The following is an 18327-nucleotide window of genomic DNA, read 5'->3' as shown; positions in this document are numbered from 1 at the left end:
CAAGGCGGGAAACGTGCATTTGGACTCTGTACTAGTCTGCAGTGAGCGATTCCACCCAAGGTAGAGCACAACTTCTTTAATGTAATCAAATTTATTCCAGTGGTCGGGTCGGGCGCGGGAAAAAAATCAAAGGACTCGGTCGGGTCGGATTTAAATTCCAGACCCGAGCAGGCCTTTACTGTGAAGGAGCTTGTGACATATTACCACACTGAAGACACGACATGAATAAACTGTTAGTGTAATGTAGGCTGAGACTCCAGTGCATTACTGCGGGCTTTCTGTATTGCCAGACAGGCCATCCTTTGAGTGGGATGCTAAATCGAACTCTTGCCTGCCTGGTCCAGTGGATGTTAAAAGATCCATTAGAATATTGCAAAGAATAGCATGTAATTACTCTAGTGTACTGACTAATGTTGTTCCTTCAATCAGTACCACCAAAAAACACATTAATTGATTAGTCACCTCAATGCTACTTGTGTTGTGCTGTTGATATAAAATGACTGCTGTTTCTTTACATAATAGTCACTAGACTTCCACAGGTCACTCAGTGCATGGAGCACTTTTGTGTGGTATTGGCTGAAATTATATAGTGACTTGTGTTATTATAATGAATGCCATTTGTCCTCATGGCAATGAAATTAACTTATTTTTCCTGACAAAATACATAATTAAAGACCAAGGACTGTCACTGCACATGGGCTAACCACCTTAAGTTTTAACCATCTTCAAATTCTTCAAACACCCAATAATGATGAAAAATGCATGTGCAATTCAACTGTTAATTTACATAAGATGAACTGCAAGTGCATAAAAATGTTTAGATGCACAATACTAATGGCTCAGTAGGTAAATCCACAGCCTTCTTTGGCCTCCTTATCTCGAGAGACAATGGGTAAGTGCCTGGAGGTGGTGTGTGGAGCAGCGCCTGGAGTGGCTATAAAGGCAAATTCTAGAGTGACAGGCTCTTCCACAGGTGCTGCAGAAAAATTTGTTTGTCGGGGCTGTTACACAGTTGGCTCTCCCCTTGCGCCTCTGTCTTTTTTCCTGCCAACTGCTAAGTCTCTTCGACTCACCACACTTTAGCCCCGCCTTTATGACTGCCCGCCAGCTCAGGCGAACACTGGCAACTGACTCCCACGACTTGTGATCAATGTCACAGGACTTCATGCCGCGTTTGCAGACGTCTTTGAAGCGGAGACATGGACGGCTGGTGGGTCTGATACCAGTGGCGGGTTCGCTGTACAATGTGTCTTTGGGGATCCTGCCATCTTCCATGCGGCTCACATGGCCAAGCCATCTCAAGCGCCACTGACTCAGTAGTGTGTATAAGCTGGGGATGTTGGCCGCCTCGAGGACTTCTGTGTTGGAGATACGGTCCTGCCACTTGATGCCAAGTATTCTCCGGAGGCAGCGAAGATGGAATGAATTGAGACGTCGCTCTTGGCTGGCATACGTTGTCCAGGCCTCGCTGCCATAGAGCAAGGTACTGAGGACACAGGCTTGATACATTGGGACTTTTGTGTCCCGTGTCAGTGCGCCATTTTCCCACACTCTCTTGGCCAGTCTGGACATAGCAGTGGAAGCCTTTCCCATGCGCTTGTTGATTTCTGCATCTAGAGACAGGTTACTGGTGATAGTTGAGCCTAGGTAGGTGAACTCTTGAACCACTTCCAGAGCGTGGTCGCCAATATTGATGGATGGAGCATTTCTGACGTCCTGCACCATGATGTTCGTTTTCTTGAGGCTGATGGTTAGGCCAAATTCATTGGAGGCAGCCGCAAACCTGTCGATGAGACTCTGCAGGCACTCTTCAGTGTGAGATGTTAAAGCAGCATCGTCAGCAAAGAGGAGTTCCCTGATGAGGACTTTCCGTACTTTGGACTTCGCTCTTAGACGGGCAAGGTTGAACAACCTGCCCCCTGATCTTGTGTGGAGGAAAATTCCTTCTTCAGAAGACTTGAACGCATGTGAAAGCAGCAGGGAGAAGAAAATCCCAAAGAGTGTGGGTGCGAGAACACAGCCCTGTTTCACGCCACTCAGGATAGGAAAGGCGTCTGATGAGGTGCCGCCATGTTGAATTGTGCCTTTCATATTGTCATGGAATGAGGTGATGATACTTAGTAGCTTTGGTGGACATCCAATCTTTTCTAGTAGTCTGAAGAGACCACGTCTGCTGATAGAGCAATATAGACTAACGAAAGGCTCCAGGTTTACTCTCTCTTGATTAGTAGCTTATTTCAGCCAGGGAACTAAAATTTGACTCCGTATGGCTGGGCTAGAGAACAGAACAAAAGAATGACCCATTGTTTCCACTCCTGACAAGTGAGTGTGGATATTGGGAAAGGATACTATCAGGCCTTGCTGTGAAAGTCACCATAGTCATCAGTGAGGGTCATACATGAAAATGGTGACAGCACTCAGAGGGCTGCCAGCACCCATGCAATTATAACCATAAATCAAACAAGAGTGCAGGGATGGGGTTTGTTCATTTGTTCATGTCATCTTCTTCCCAGAAGGTTGACTGTCATGGATCTCCACTCTGTCTGTCCTGTTCTTACACATTCTGCATAGGTCAACTGCATCCAGTCCATTATATCCATCATCCATTTTCTTCTCTGCTCCCCTCTCCTACATTTTCCATTGATCTTTCCTTCCAATAATTATCTCTGTCTACCTTCTGCTCTAATGATGTGACCGAAGTATTGTATCTTTCTCTCTTTGATGTTATGCACCAATTTCCTCTTTTCTCCAGCCATTTCCAGCACTTCCTCATTAGTCTTTCTGTCTGTGTCGGATATGCAGAACATCCTCCGCTATGTCCACATCTCGAATGCATTCAGCTTATCAATAGTCTCTTTATTTGTTGACCATGTCTCCGAGGCATATAACATAGATGACAAAATGTAGCATCTCAGCATTCTTTTTCTAAGACTCAGGGTCAGTTTCTTTGAGGTTAACAAGTCCTTCATTCTGACGATGGGATGGGGATGGGGTAGTGGGTACTTAAAAATTTTTAAATATATACACACACAAAAAAAGGGAAGCTAGATAAGTATATGAGGGGGAAAGGAATAAAAGAATATGCTCATCGTGAGAGATGAGGTAGGGTGGAAGAAGTCTCACGTGGAGCAAAACACCAACATAGACCAGTTAAGACGAATGGCTTGTTTCTGTGCTATAATTTCTATGTAATTTGATGTAATCTGTTCAAGAGTTGCATAGGCAACTCTATATGTAACTGTGGATAAGTTGATACAATCTCCTTTGCCCAAGACACAAGCAAAAAAAAATACTGCACGTCACAATTCATAAGAGCAACAAAAACCAACCTGTATCTGTACTGATCTGCTAACAGTGTCAATTAACTCGAGACTTTTTTTTAATACTTTGTCTGGAAAGCAGGTTTTATCCAAGTACAGACTGCTATTTGTTGTTTGATATTATAGTAAAAAGTCAGATTGGTTGTGATTTCAACTTTATGGGCCCAATTCTAACTGTGTAAGCGATCTGAATGGGTTAAAATTGGTCACTACTTGTTTATGGATGAAAATAAAACGTCCCATATTTTTCAGCCAATATATTTTAACTCACTAGCTGTTACTGCTATATAACAAACTAAAATCCAGTTAAACAGTCAAAGATTTGGAAACAAGTTAAAATAACTTTAATTTCATTAGCAATTTTTGAAATGTATTAGGAAACAAATAAAAAAATTCTACGGTTAAAAATAGACCAAAACTGTCCAAAAATGGCTAAATTATACTTGGATTTTGCAACTGATACTTGAAATGTTATCGATGAAATATATACAAGATGACAGATCAGCATTCATTGTGTTTTGTTAAATTCGAAAACTTACATTGTTATTGTTGTAATGTTAGAGAGGTTAAGAGATGGAAAACATAGAATAACTTTATATTCTAAAATGTCTCATCACTCCATACTAAGCCCACAATTCATACTTCACAGGTTACAAACCTAGTTTGAGAGAGTCTGGAATGCATTCAGGCAGACCATGACATAGGGAAATCCAGGGATTAGACTGACATTGCTCTTATCCACTTGGCTTTCATAAAGTGTAAATAGACTGACTAGCAATTTATGCATGTTTTATTCTCCCAATTCAGTAAATTGTGCTCTGGTTCAAGCAAACAAGACAGTTGAAATATGCAGTGTTACATGTGAACAGAATGAGGTTACTGAACAAACCACTATTTACAAGGCTTCAGTTTGTTTTTCTGGAACACAAAGGGGAAATGAACAATACAAAAAATGTAGTACATAGAGATTAGGTCAGTAGTTCTTAGTACTCTGCTGGAAGATGTGCAACCAATTGTGCATCCAAACTGAACAATTTGCAACTCCAGTTCAATGCATGTTTAACCAATACTTCAAAAAGAAATTCTCCATATAAAACTAATTAATGTAGTCTTACCCAAATAAATCTACTGCTGGTAAACCCGATTCCAAAATCATTCCACACTTGCATTGTACTGACGGAACAGGATGGGAGAACAGTCCGACAACTGATGGAGGAAATGGGCCTCATCAAAAAGTACAATGCTGATGCAAAGCAGGGAATCAGTATAGTCTGGAAAGTTTTTTTAAAAAGAGAGAATTTTGCATAGGCTGTCAGTGATTGAAAGGCAAGCCCCAGACACAGGAATTCCCCTGTGCCTTTAAATTTGGATGGCACAAAATTCTCATTTTTTTCCAATTAAAATGCTGCATGCATTAAGCAACTTAAAGCTCCTATACTCAATTAGTAAACTGGGTGATAACTCGAAGCACCTTGATCGACCGGACACGATTTCTTTCCATAGCACTCGAGTGTTCCTTAAAGAAATGTTGAGCATACACAAAAGTTAAGAGCTTAAAGTACCTGAACATTCCTGTTGATGGAGCCATTTCTATCAGGTGTATAATATACATTTCTACTGTGTAATATAATAAAATGGTAGATTGATTATAACAACATACTTTCATGTTGATGTAAATAAGTTTCAGATTTGCACCATGTAAAATGCATAATGTAATGCAAGTGTGAAACCACAGAATCAAACTTAGGAAAGCAGTGTGACATTACCTTGAGGACAGAGACTCTCACTGTTCTGGCTTTGCAATAACGGTAGTTTTTGACTGCCTGCACCCTTTTCAAACTTCAGCTGGTATTTTGGTGACCTTGATGAGTTTATCCAGCGAGTGCCTGAATTATACTAGCCAGAAAGGCACCAGGTGCAATACATAGTCTAGTTGAGTAAGCATTCAAAGCTGAGCTATCATTTACATCCCCATCCTTGGATTAAGGAGAAAACATCTGCCAGGGTTACTATTCCTGATGCTTAACCAGTGATAGCTACCGGAAATGTGTGTCAGGCATGTTGGGTAAGCACAGGAACGCATTTCGCTGTGAAGATTCGAGTAGTCAAATAGCTAGTCAACACTCATCATTAAGGCACAGGAGCAAAAAATAGTAATCACTACGAGGGTGACTAGAACTCAAAAGAGGAGCGAACAACGGAATTGATATTAGACAATTGGAGGAAAGTTGATGAAAAAAACCAACTATATTCAAAAACACATTTGGTTCATCCAGAGAGTGACATATATTCCGCAATATAACTGGGTCTGCCAGTTATGAAAAATCTTCAACGATTAAACTACAACATGGTCAACAAAAATAAGCACATATGCAACAGACTTGCATTACTATTTAAATACACAGTGGTACCAGAGAAAATAGATATATAAAGTATTGCTGTTTAATTGTCATTGTTAGCCAGTAGAACAATATGTAACTCAATTTCAAGTTTTCTCCTGCAGGGGTTCCAGACCCCTTAAGGATCCACGAGGAGATTTTAAGGGGTCTGCCAAATCAGCATTTCAAGCATAAAATCTTTTTAAAGAAGCCATTTTGCAATAGAAATTCTTCTGTGCTATTCCTGGCATGCACTGGGAGCATATATCATGAAACTGAACACTCCCAGTGTAGGGAAAGGCAAAAATGAGAGAAAAGTAAAAAAAAAATGCTGATATTGAAGCATAGGAGATCCTGCCCCCTTTCCTGCCCAGATCCAGCAGTGACAGTTGGCAGTGGGTTTTGCCGCCAGGACACATGACCACACTCTCCTGCCACCATGTTTAAATCGGGTAAGCAGAGTAACAGATTGGTGGGAGCTGATGTCTATTTTGTGGGGCAATGGTCAGAGAATTAACAAAAGAGTGTTACTGAGCGTTCGACTGATTTCACCTTTCACTCTTTGTGACTGACTGCTGCTTGTCCGTAATAGCTGTTTATAGAGCTAATCAAAGGCCTGCTGCCCTCACCGCCGGGAACACACTGTGCCAGGTCACAGTTCCTGCGGTGTCACTCATGTGAGGTGCATACAGCCATAAAGTTGGCCTTTTATATATGGTGCAGATCATATATGGTGATCTATCTGATCTTCTGTTGTGGGAAATTGCTGTGTGTGAAATTTCTGCAGGTTTTTAACCACGGGACAGGAGGCACTCAGTACCAGCAACAAGTTTTACATCAAGTAAATAGAACTAAAATAAATATATATGTTTAATTGTATACTGAAAAAAATACTGTGTTAATGGGTGACCCGTAGAATTTTGACCCGGGTTCAATTCTGGGTACTGCCTGTGTGGAGTTTGCAAGTTCTCCCTGTGTCTGCGTGGGTTTTCTCCGGGTGCTCCGGTTTCCTCCCACAAAACCAAAAGACTTGCAGGTTGGTAGGTAAATTGGCCATTATAAATTGCCCCGAGTATAGGTAGGTGGTAGGGAAATATAGGGACAGGTGGGGATGTGGTAGGAATATGGGATTAGTGTAGGATTAGTATAAATGGGTGGTTGATGGTCGGCACAGACTCGGTGGGCCGAAGGGCCTGTTTCAGTGCTGTATCTCTAAACTAAACTAAAACATGGGGGGGGGGGGGGCGGCCTCAGAAGCAAAAAGATGAATTCAATCATCATCTACTAAAACTGTAACAAGTCTTACAGACCATTACTATTCTTGTAAAAGGAAAGCAGGTGTCATTCCCAATGCAAACAGGTTGTTGTCATAAGTCACCAGCAAAACTTCATCGAAGATTCAAAACATTGAACTGCTACCACTTCAGCCTTTACTGTTAAGTCTAATACTCATCATCAATCCTGGTAAGCAGTGCAAGAATAGTATTAAAATTGTCTGACTTTAATTGCCTCTATATGAATGAAATCAAGTTCCCAAAACATTAGTTACTATAAAAAAAACTCATTGTTAATTCAGCAAATTTTTTAAAATTCATTTCATGGGATGTGGGCATCGCTGATACGGCCAGCATTTGTTCCCATCCATAATTTTTTTTAGTCGTTCGTGGGATGTGGGCATTGCTGACTAGGCCAGCATTTATTGCCCATCCATAATTGTCCTTGAGAAGATGGTGGTGAGCTGCCTTCTTGAACTTTCAGTCATTGGGATGCTGGTACACCAACAGAGCTGTTGGGAAGGGAGTTTCAGGATTTTGACCCAGCGACAGTGAAGGAATGGTCCGGATGGCAGGTGGCTTAGAAGGGAACTTGCAGGTGGTGCTGTTCCCATGCATTTGCTGCCCTTGTCCTTCTAGGTGGCACAGGCCACAGGTTTGGAAGGTGCTGTTGAAAGAGCCTTGTGAGTTGCTGCCGTGCTAGCTGGTACACACTGCTGCCACTGTGCGTCAGTGGTGAAGTGAGTGAATGTTGAAGGTGGTAAATGAGGTGCCATTCAAACGGTCTGCTTTGTCCTGGATGATGCCAAGCTTCTTGAGTGTTGTTGGAACTGCACCCATCCAGGCAAGTGGACAGTATTCCATCACACTCTGGACTTGTGCCTTGTAGATAGTGGACAGGCATTGGGGAGACAGGAGATGAGTTTCTCGCCGCAGAATTCCCTGCCTCTGACCTGCTCTTGTCGTCACAGCATTTTGGCAGCTGGTCCAATTCAGTTCCTGGTCAATGGTACCCCCAGGATGTTGATAGGGGGGGATTCAGCAATGCTAATGCTATTGAACATCAAGGGAAGATAGCTAGATTCTCTCTTTTTTGAGATGGTCATTGTCTGGCACTTGTGTGGCATGAATGTTACTTGCCATTTATCAGCCCAAGCCTGTATGTTGTCCAGGTCTTGCTGAATCTGGACTTGGGCTGCTTCAGTACCTGAGGAGTCGCGAATGGTGCTGAACATTATATAATCATCAGCGAACATCCCCAATTCTGACCTGATGCTGGAGGGAAGGTCATTGATGAAGCAGCTGAAGATGGTTGGGCCTACGGCACTACCCTGAGGAACACCTGCAGTGATGTTCTGGGACTGAGATGATTGACCTCCAACAACCACAACCATCTTCCTTTGCACTAGGTATGACTCCACCAGCGGAGAGTCCCCCACCCCCCCTCCCCGATTCCCATTGACTCCAGTTTTGCTAGGGTTCCTTGATGCCATACTCAGTCAAGGGCAGTCACTCTCACCTCACCTCTGGAGTTCAGCTCTTTTGTCCATGTCTGGACCAAGGTTGTAATGAGGTCACGAGCTGAGTGGCCCTGGCGGAACCCAAACTGAGCATCAGTGAGCAGGGTATTGCTGAGTAAGCACCACTTGATAAAACTGTTGACAACCCCTTCCATCACTTTGCTGATGATTGAGAGTACACTGATAGGGCGGTAATTGCTGGGTTGGATTTGCCCTCCTTTTTGTGTACAGGACATACCTGGGCAATTTTCCACATCACTGGGTAGATGCCCTCAAGGTGCCTTCTTGAACTGTTGCGGTCCATCTGGCACAGGAAAATGTACAGTGCTGTTAGGGAGGGAGTTCCGGGATTTTGACCCAGCAACAGTGAAGGAACAGCGATATAGTTCCAAGTCAGATGTTGTGTGTCTTGGAGGGGAACTTACAGGTGGTAGTGATCCCATGCATCTGCTGCCCTTATCCTTCTAGGTGGTAGGGGTCACAGGTTTGGAAGCTGCTGTCGAAAGAGGCCTGGTGAGTTGCTGCACTGCATTTTGTAGATGGTACACACTGCTGCCACTGTGCGCCAGTGATGGAGGGAGTGAATGGTTGTGGTGATGGATGGGGTGCCAATCAAACGGGCTGCTTCGTCCTGGATGGTGACGAGCTTCCTGAGTGTTGTTGGAGCCACACTCATCCAGGCAAGTGGAGAGTATTCCATCACACTCCTGACTTGTGCCTTGTAGATGGCAGACATGCTTGGGAGAGTCAGGAGATGGCTTACTTGCCACAGAATTCCCAGCCTCTGACCTGCTCTTGTAGCCACAGTATTTACGTGGCTGGTCCAGTTCAGTTTCTGGTCAATGGTAACCCCCAGTATGTTCATAGTTCAACAATGGTAACACCATTGAATGTTAAGGGGAGATCGTTAGATTTTCTCTTGTTTGAGATGATCATTGCCTGGCACTTGTGTGGCGCGAAAGTTACTTGCCACTTATCAGCCCAAGCCTGAATGTTGTCCAGGTCTTGCTGCATATGAGCACAGACTGCTTCAGTAACTGAGGAGATGCAAATGGTACTGAACATTGTAAATTGTCATCAGCGAACATCCCCATATCTGACCTTAAGATGGAGGAAAGGCCATTGATGAAGCAGCTGAAGATGACTGGTCCTAGGGCACTACCCTGAGGAACTCCTGCAGTGATGTCCTGGGGCTGCGATGATTGGCCTCCAACAACCATAACCATCTTCCTTTGTGCCAGGTATGACTCTAACCAGTGAAGGGTTTTCCCCGATTCCCATTGACTTCAGTTTGGCTAGGGCTCCTTGATTCGACACTCAGTCAAATGCTGCCTTGATATCAATAGCAATCACTCTTACCTCACCTCTGGAGTTCAGCTCTTTTGTCCATGTTAAGACCAAGGAGGTAATGAGGTCAGGAGCCGAGTGGCCTTGGCAGAACCCAAACTGAGCATCAGTGTGCTGGTTATTGCTGAGTAAATGCCGCTTGATAGCACTGTCGACGACACCTTCCATCACTTTGCTAATAGAGAGTAAACTGATGGGGCAGCAATTGGCTGGATTGGATTTGTCTTTTTTTGTGGATGGGACATACCTGGGCAATTTTCCACATTGTCGGGTAGATGCCAGTGTTGTAGCTGAGCTGGAACAGCTTGGGTTGGGGTCAAATGACAATCTGCAATCAAATATCATTTCAGCTGATCAAGCAAGATGGGCTTTTAATTTACTACCACTGGCCATACACTATTTTAGTGATCCAGAACTACACAATTTTTAAAAACATATCACATTTTTCAAATCAATATTTTAAACAAAGGAAGACATGGCACTAAGGGGAGAGAGGAAGGCAACAGGATTAGTTTTCAATTGCTTAATGAGTAAGCACAGGCATGATGGGCTGTAAGGTTTCCTTCTTGCCATCAACTATGGTTAGGACCACACAGTCTAGAGTTTCATTAGTGGTTATAACCAAAACATTTTTCTCTCTACATTTCCATGCAGCTGAAAATTTTTTATGGAATCTTATTCTGAGATTTATGGAAAATAATGTCTTGCGTATCTTCTGCAAGTTGGAGTTGTTTTCTGTGGCATTTCCCACTGACTAAATTTTGTCACCAAACAAACTTAATGAAGCCCCAAGACAATCACCAGTTAAAGAAATAGAAAGAAGAACAATATCTGAGATGTTGCATCCAAGAATATTGAGCAACTTCAGATTGAAAATGCTGATGAGGCAACAAGGCACCATAATGATAAACTGTGCTAAGGAGCTCTGCAGTGATACCATAATGTTTCAAATCAGATACCAGGCATTGCAATGTTTGGCTTACAACAATTCTCACATAAACAGAAATCAAATTTCAAAAGGTTCTAAAGAAACTGCAAGGTACTTGCGTCCTTGTTTTAGAGAAAGAGGAAGTTAATTTGGCAGTAGCAGAACATTTTGGAAAAAATCTGTTTAATGACTGAAAGTCGCAAATTGTGTCTATCTGAGGTTGCTGGGCAGAGGATGCAGTAAGGAATCTACTTTGAAAAACTTCTGTAAACAAAACTGTCAAATTTCATCATCAGGATTTAAACGACAGACAATAAATATAATCCATTTCCTCAGCTTTTCCTTCAGGCCATTGTAGCTTTAGTGCCCTACAAATATTTTCATCTTTCTCCTCCCTCTCCACATACATTTTCCTGTTTTAAAGTTGTACCTAAAGGGGCCATTTATCAGTCCCTAACCAAAACGATGGACAGGCCATCTGCCTATGTTGCTCTTCCAGCCACTTGTTGGTGTGCAAGTCACGCATGTCAACTTTCGCTAGTGTTCCCTACCTCCATGGAGAACCATGAAGGAAGATTTTGTCCATGTGCTGTGTACAGCTAAACCATAAAATCTAGTTACCAAGAATGTGTGTGTGTTTTCAACAGATACTGAACAGAGGAAATCCTCCCCCATATGTCTGTACCATCTCAAAATATTCTCCGAATCTTCGGAGAATACTTGGCATCAGGTGGCAGGACTATATCTCCAACACAGAAGTCCTTGAAGCGGCCAACATCCCCAGCTTATACACACTACTGAGTCAGCGGCGCTTGAGATGGCTTGGCCATGTGAGCCGCATGGAAGATGGCAGGATCCCCAAAGACACATTGTACAGCGAGCTCGCCACTGGTATCAGACCCACCGGCCGTCCATGTCTCCGTTATAAAGACGTCTGCAAACGCGACATGAAATCGTGTGACATTGATCACAAGTCGTGGGAGTCAGTTGCCAGCATTTGCCAGAGCTGGCGGGCAGCCATAAAGACAGGGCTAAATTGTGGCGAGTCGAAGAGACTTAGTAGTTGGCAGGAAAAAAGACAGAGGCGCAAGGGGAGAGCCAACTGTGCAACAGCCCCAACAAACAAATTTCTCTGCAGCACCTGTGGAAGAGCCTGTCACTCCAGAATTGGCCTTTATAGCCACTCCAGGCGCTGCTTCACAAACCACTGACCACCTCCAGGCGCGTATCCATTGTCTCTCGAGATAAGGAGGCCCAAAAGAAAAAGATCTCAAAATAGCTCCAGATGGATGCCTTCTCATGAACAGGATAAAAACATTAACGATGTGCAAACCTGCATCCTATCATCCACAAACAGCAAGTCAATAAACCACTATACAGTCACTGGTCCAATGTGGTAACATTGGTTTAGTACATTGCTGCAATACCAGGTTATCCTGATGGAGTCCTCATTGTTAGAGTAATATCCTTATTTGGTTGAATTCATGTTGCCCTCCAATTTCAGCTAGAGGTCCTCAATAACAACCCACAATTTACTGATTGTATATGTGCTAAAGGAGGCTTTTTAACAAAATACATGTGTTTGGAGGAACTTATTTGAACAGAAGGTGGTTTAGAGCAAGAAAAGGCAGTTTAGCTCATCGAGCCTCCTCTATCCAAAACCCATAATTCTTCCATCCTGGCTTTCCAGCCATGCCACATGTTAATCCCCTTCTTCACAGAAATAATTTCCTTCCCTGACTGCACAAGGAATTTTTTTTAAATCAAGCCATGTTAAATATTTCTATAATCCCCAATTCCACTTCACAATAAATATCAACACCGCTCCGTTGTGAAAGGTATCAATTAACTTTGCATCAACTGTTTTCTGTTTGTTCCATATATTCAGGTAGTGGATTGGTTGGTAAGTTTCTTTAATCATTTATCTTTCAAAGCTCAAGTAATTGTACTAATTGTAAGGTTTTATTTATTAATACTAGTTAAGCTTAATAGATTGGCTGGTGAATATTTCTAATTAATGAAGTAAATTAATTAAGTAAATAATTAATTAGTTATTTAAAACACAATCAGGATGGCAGGCAGGTGATGTGTTGCAGCTGCAGTATGAGGGAGCTGGTGGACACCAGTGTGATCCATGGCAAACACGTCTGCAGTAGATGTCTGCGGCTCGAGGAGCTTTGGCTCCGAGTAGATGAGTTGGAGGCCGAGCTGCAGGCACTGCGATGCATCGGGAGGGGAAAAGTTACCTGGATACTTTGTTCCAGGAGGCAGTGACACCCCATAGGATTGAGACTTCTGATTTGGCCAGTGGCCAGGGAGAGGAGGATGTGACTGCGAGTAAGGCAGGTAAGGGGATCGAGATGGCAGAAGTTGAGGAGGCTCTACCTTGCAATTGTCCAACAGGCCTGAGATTATTTCAGCTTGTACGGATGACAGCGAGGGCTGCAGGATGGATGAGCAAACTGACCATGGTACTGTGGTACAGGAAGCCATTCAAATGGGGTGAGTACATCGGAACGTAGTGGTAGTAGGGGACAGTATAGTCAGGGGGATAGACACAGATCTCTGCAGCCAAGAACGAGAATCCAGAAGGCTGTGTTGCCTGCCCAGTGCCAGGGTTCAGGACATCTGCTTGGGACTGGAGAGGAACTTGCAGTGGGAGGGGGAGGATCCAGTTGTTGTGATCCACATGGGTACCAATGACATAGGTGGGACTAGGAAAGAGGCTCTGTAGAGGGAGTATGAGCAGCTAGGGGCTAAATTGAAAAGCAGAACCTCAAAAGGTAATAATCTCTGGGTTATTACATGACCCACGAGCAGATTGGCATTGGGTAAATGAGGTGAGGCAGTTAAATGTGTGGCTCAAAGATTGGTGTGGGAGAAATCGGTTTCAATTCATGGGGCATTGACACCAGTACTAGGGAAAGTGGGAGCTGTACCGTTGGGACTGTCTACACCTGAACCATGCTGGGAACACTGTTCTGGCGACTTGTATAACTAGGGCAGTAGAGAGGGTTTAAAACTAAATAGTGGGAGCAAGTGATCAAGTGAAAGTTTCCTCCGGGTGCTCCGGTTTCCTCCCACATGCCAAAGACTTGCAGGTTGATAGGTAAATTGGCCGTTAGCAATTGCCCCTAGTATAGGTAGGTGGTAGGGAAAATGTGGGGATGTGGTAGGAATATGGAATTAGTGTAGGATTAGTATAAAAATGGGTGGTTGATGGTCGGCACAGACTCGGTGGGCCGAAGGGCCTGTTTCAGTGCTGTATCTCTAAAAAAAAAGTGAGGGAAGATGTGATAATTTAATGAGAGGAGAAGGCAAGACAGCAAGATAGCAGTAAGGATAATGATAATCAGGGTATGACAGGAAGGCACAGTGTGTACAAACTCAAGAGTGATCCAGCAGATAAATAAGACAAGAGGTTGTGAACTAACAGAGTGCGGGGGGGTTTGGGAGAGGTGAGATTTAGAAATCCAAAGAGAAAGACCAAGGCATTGGAACAGTATAGCGTTGTGGGTAAAGACAAGCAGAATGGGACAAGAAGGGACGGAGTTTAACAGAAACTGTACATCAGCAAATGAGGTCATTGAAGGGAACAGAAGGAAAAAAATGAAATTAAAAGTTCTATACATGAATGCATGAAGCATCTGCAATAAGATAGATGAACAAATGGCACAAATAGAGGTACATGTTGTAGATCTAATCGCCATCACAAAGACATGGTTGCAAGGTGATCAACGTTGGGAAATAAATATTCCAGGGTACACAATATTTTGGAAAGACAGACAGAATAGCAAAGGAGGAGGGGTAGCACTGACAGTAAAGGATCACATAAGGGCATTAGTGAGAAAGGATCCGGCCTCAGAAGATCATGAAGTAGAATCAGTAGGGGTGGAAATAAGGAATAGCAAGAATCAGAAAACACTGGTGGGAGTAATTTATAGGCCCCCTAACAGTAGTCATACCATTGGACAGAGCATTAAACAAGAAATTATTGGAGCTTGTAACAAAAGCAATGCAATAGTTGTGGGGGACTTGAATCTTCATCTAGACTAGGACAATTAAATTCGCAGGAATAGTCTAGAACTTGAGTTTGGAGAAAGTTTTCAGGACAGTTTCTTGGAGCAATACGTTGTTTGAGCCAACTAGGGATACAGCTATCTTGGATCTAGTGTTGTGTAGTGAAGCAGGGTTAATAAGCCATATCATAGTAAAAGATCCACTGGGAAACAGTGATCATAATACCATTGAATTCCATGTTAAGTTTGAAAGTGACATGCTCCAATCACAAACAAGAATCTTAAACTTAAACAAAGCCAATTCCATAGACATGAGAAGAGAACTGGCTAAATTTGGTAAATAGACTAAAAGGTATGGTGATAAATGAACAGTGGGAAACCTTCAAAGAAACAATTCAAAACGTTCAACAAAAATACATTCCATTGAAAAACAAAAAATCAGCCACAAAGACACATCCGTGGCTCACTCAGAAAGTTAAGGTAAGTATTAGATTAAAAGAAAAGGCTTACAATGTTGCAAAAAAGAATAGCAAGTCTGAGGATTGGCAGTGCTTTAGAAACCAGCAAAGGGCCACCAAAAAGTTGAAAAATAAAGGAAAAAATAGGATGAGAGTAAACTCGCCAGTCGCATAATAACAGATTGTAAGCTTTTATCTTTCCTTTTTTCTTTTGGGCCTCCTTATCTCGAGAGACAATGGATACGCGCCTGGAGGTGGTCAGTGGTTTGTGAAGCAGCGCCTGGAGTGGCTATAAAGGCCAATTCTAGAGTGACAGGCTTTTCCACAGGTGCTGCAGAAAAATTTGTTTGTCGGGGCTGTTGCACAGTTGGCTCTCCCCTTGCGCCTCCGTCTTTTATCCTGCCAACTACTAAGTCTCTTCGACTCGCCACATTTTAGCCCCGTCTTTATGGCTGCCCGCCAGCTCTGGCGAACGCTGGCAACTGACTCCCACGACTTGTGATCAATGTCACAGGATTTCATGTCGCGTTTGCAGACGTCTTTATAGCGGAGACATGGACGGCCGGTGGGTCTGATACCAGTGGCTTTTATAGGTATATCAAAAAGAGAGTAGCTACAGTAAACGTTGGTCCCTTGGAAGCAGAGACAGGAGAAATTATTATGGGGAATGAGGAAATGGTAGAGGCATTGAACAAATATTTTGTGTCCGTCTTCACAGTTGAAGACACAAGTTCCATGCTAGAAATAGGCAATAACCTAAGGGATAAAAAGAGTGAGGAAATAAAATCTGACAAATCTCCAGGACCTGATGACCAACATTATAGGGTTCTAAAAGAGATAACTGCAGATATAGTGGATGCGTTAGCTATGATTTTTCAAAATTCCTTAGATTCGGGAATGGTCCCATCAGATTGGAAGTTGGCAAATGTTACACTGCTTTTCAAGAAAGGAGGGAGAGAGAAAACAGGGAATTACAGGTCAGTTAGCCTACATCAATCACAGTCATAGAGTCACAGTCATAGAGATACAGCACTGAAACAGGCCCACCGAGTCTGTGCCGACCATCAACCACCCAGTTATACTAATCCTACATTAATCCCATATTCCCTACCACATCCCCGCCTTCCCTCAATTCTCCTACCACCTACCTACACTAGGGGCAATTTACAATGGCCAATTTACCTATCAACCTTTGGCTGTGGGAGGAAACCGGAGGACCCGGTGGAAACCCACAGGGTCACAGGGAGAACTTGCAAACTCCGCACAGGCAGTACCCAGAACCGAACCCGGGTCGCTGGAGCTTTGAGGCTGCGGTGCTAACCACTGCGCCACCCTTTGGGAAAATACTGGAATCTATTATTAAGGAAGTCTTAACAATGCATTTAGAAAAGCACAGTATGATTAGAACAAGTCAACATGGTTTTACTAAAGGGAAATCTGGTTTGACAAATTTATTAGAGTTTTTTTAAGGATATAACTAGTAGGGTAGATAAAGGGGAACCAGTAGATGTAGCGTACCTGGATTTCCAAAAGGCATTCGATAAGGTGCCACACAAAAGGTTAACTGGTAAAATAAGGGCTAACGGAGTTGGAGGTAATATATTAGCATAGATAGATGATTAATTAATGGACAGGAATCAACAAGTGGGCATAAACGAGGCATTTTCAAGTTGGCAGACAGTAAATAGTGCAGTGCCACAAGGATCAGTGCAGGGGCCTCAGCTATTTACAATCTATATCAATGACTTGGATAAAGAGACAGAGAGTAATGTATCTAAGTTTGCTGATGATACAAAGCTAGGTGGAAAGGTAAGCCACGGGGAGGACACAGAGAGGCTGCAAAGAGATATAGACAGGTTTAATGAGTGGGCAACATGATGGCAGATGGAGTATAATGTAGAGAAGTGTAAGTTATGCACTTTGGTCATCAGAATAGAAAAGCAGAATATTTTGTAAAAGGTGTGCAACTTGTAAGTGTTGTAAGAGACTTGGGTGTGCTTGTACAAGGAATGCAGAAAGTTAACATGCAGGTACAACAAGCAATTAGGAAGGCAAATGGTATGCTGGCCTTTATTGCAAGGAGATTAGAGTACAGGAATAAGGAAGTATTGTACAGGGTTTTGGTGAGACCACATCTGGAATACTATGTGCAGTTTTGCTCTCCACATTTAAGAAAGGATATACTTGCATTGGAGACAATGCAGCAAAGGTTCACTAGATTGGTCCCTGCGATGACAGGGTTGTCCCATGATGACAGACTAAGTAAATTGGGCCTGTATACTCTGGAGTTTAGAAGAATGAGAGGTTGAAACACATAAGATTCTAAAGGGGCTAGATAGAGTAGACACAGAGATTATTTCTGCTGGTCGAGGAATCTAAAACATGGGGGCACAGTCTCAGGATAAGGGCTGATCATTTAGGACTGAGATGAGGAGAAATTACTTCACTCAAAAGGTTGTGAATCTTTGGAATTCTCTACCCCAGAGGGTTGTGGATGCCCCATTATTGAACAGTTAAGGCTGGGATAGACAGATTTTTGGCCTCTCAGGGAATCAAGGGATATGGCGAGCAGGTGGGAAAGTGGAGTTGAATCCTAAGATCAGCCATGATCATTTTGAATGGTGGAGCAGGCACGATGGGCCATATGGGTCTACTCCTGCTCTTGTTTCATGTGTTCTTGTGTTCACGATCCCGGAGGGGAAAAAGATTTTTCTAATCATTAGCCTTGCTTGAGGCTTGTGAATTTCACACTCGTGCTTTCCATTCCTAGGCACTTATCCAAGATCACAAGCTTGTTCAATTCCAGCTTATCCATACTTTTCACTGTTTTCAAAACATATCATCTGTCTTCCCTCCCTTTCCCCATGAAAATCCATGTTTAGTCACTTGAGCTTTATTGAACATGGAAGAAGAGAAACATCATTTGTTACGAAAATGCCTCCTTACATCTCAATTCAGAGATACAGTTCTGGAAACAAAGTTTCTTCCGGGGGGTGAGGGAGGCGGGGGTGGTGGTGGGCAGGGATGTGGGTAAGATGAACTGTCACTGCATTTATTTACATATACAAATGAAAATAGCTGTA

At 43.1% G+C, this 18327-nt stretch overlaps 1 protein-coding gene across 12 annotated transcripts in view; it reads right to left on the bottom strand.

Moving 5' to 3' along the window:
• Positions 1-18327, bottom strand: part of si:ch211-285f17.1 (sickle tail protein) — an 815052-nt gene that overhangs the window by 538147 nt on the left and 258578 nt on the right. The window lies entirely within an intron of this gene.

This window comes from Heterodontus francisci, chromosome 2 (genome assembly GCF_036365525.1).
Source record: "Heterodontus francisci isolate sHetFra1 chromosome 2, sHetFra1.hap1, whole genome shotgun sequence".
Taxonomy (NCBI): Eukaryota; Metazoa; Chordata; class Chondrichthyes; order Heterodontiformes; family Heterodontidae; genus Heterodontus; species Heterodontus francisci.
Note: the sequence above shows the minus strand (reverse complement) of the source record. Positions and strands in the feature narration are given on the sequence as shown.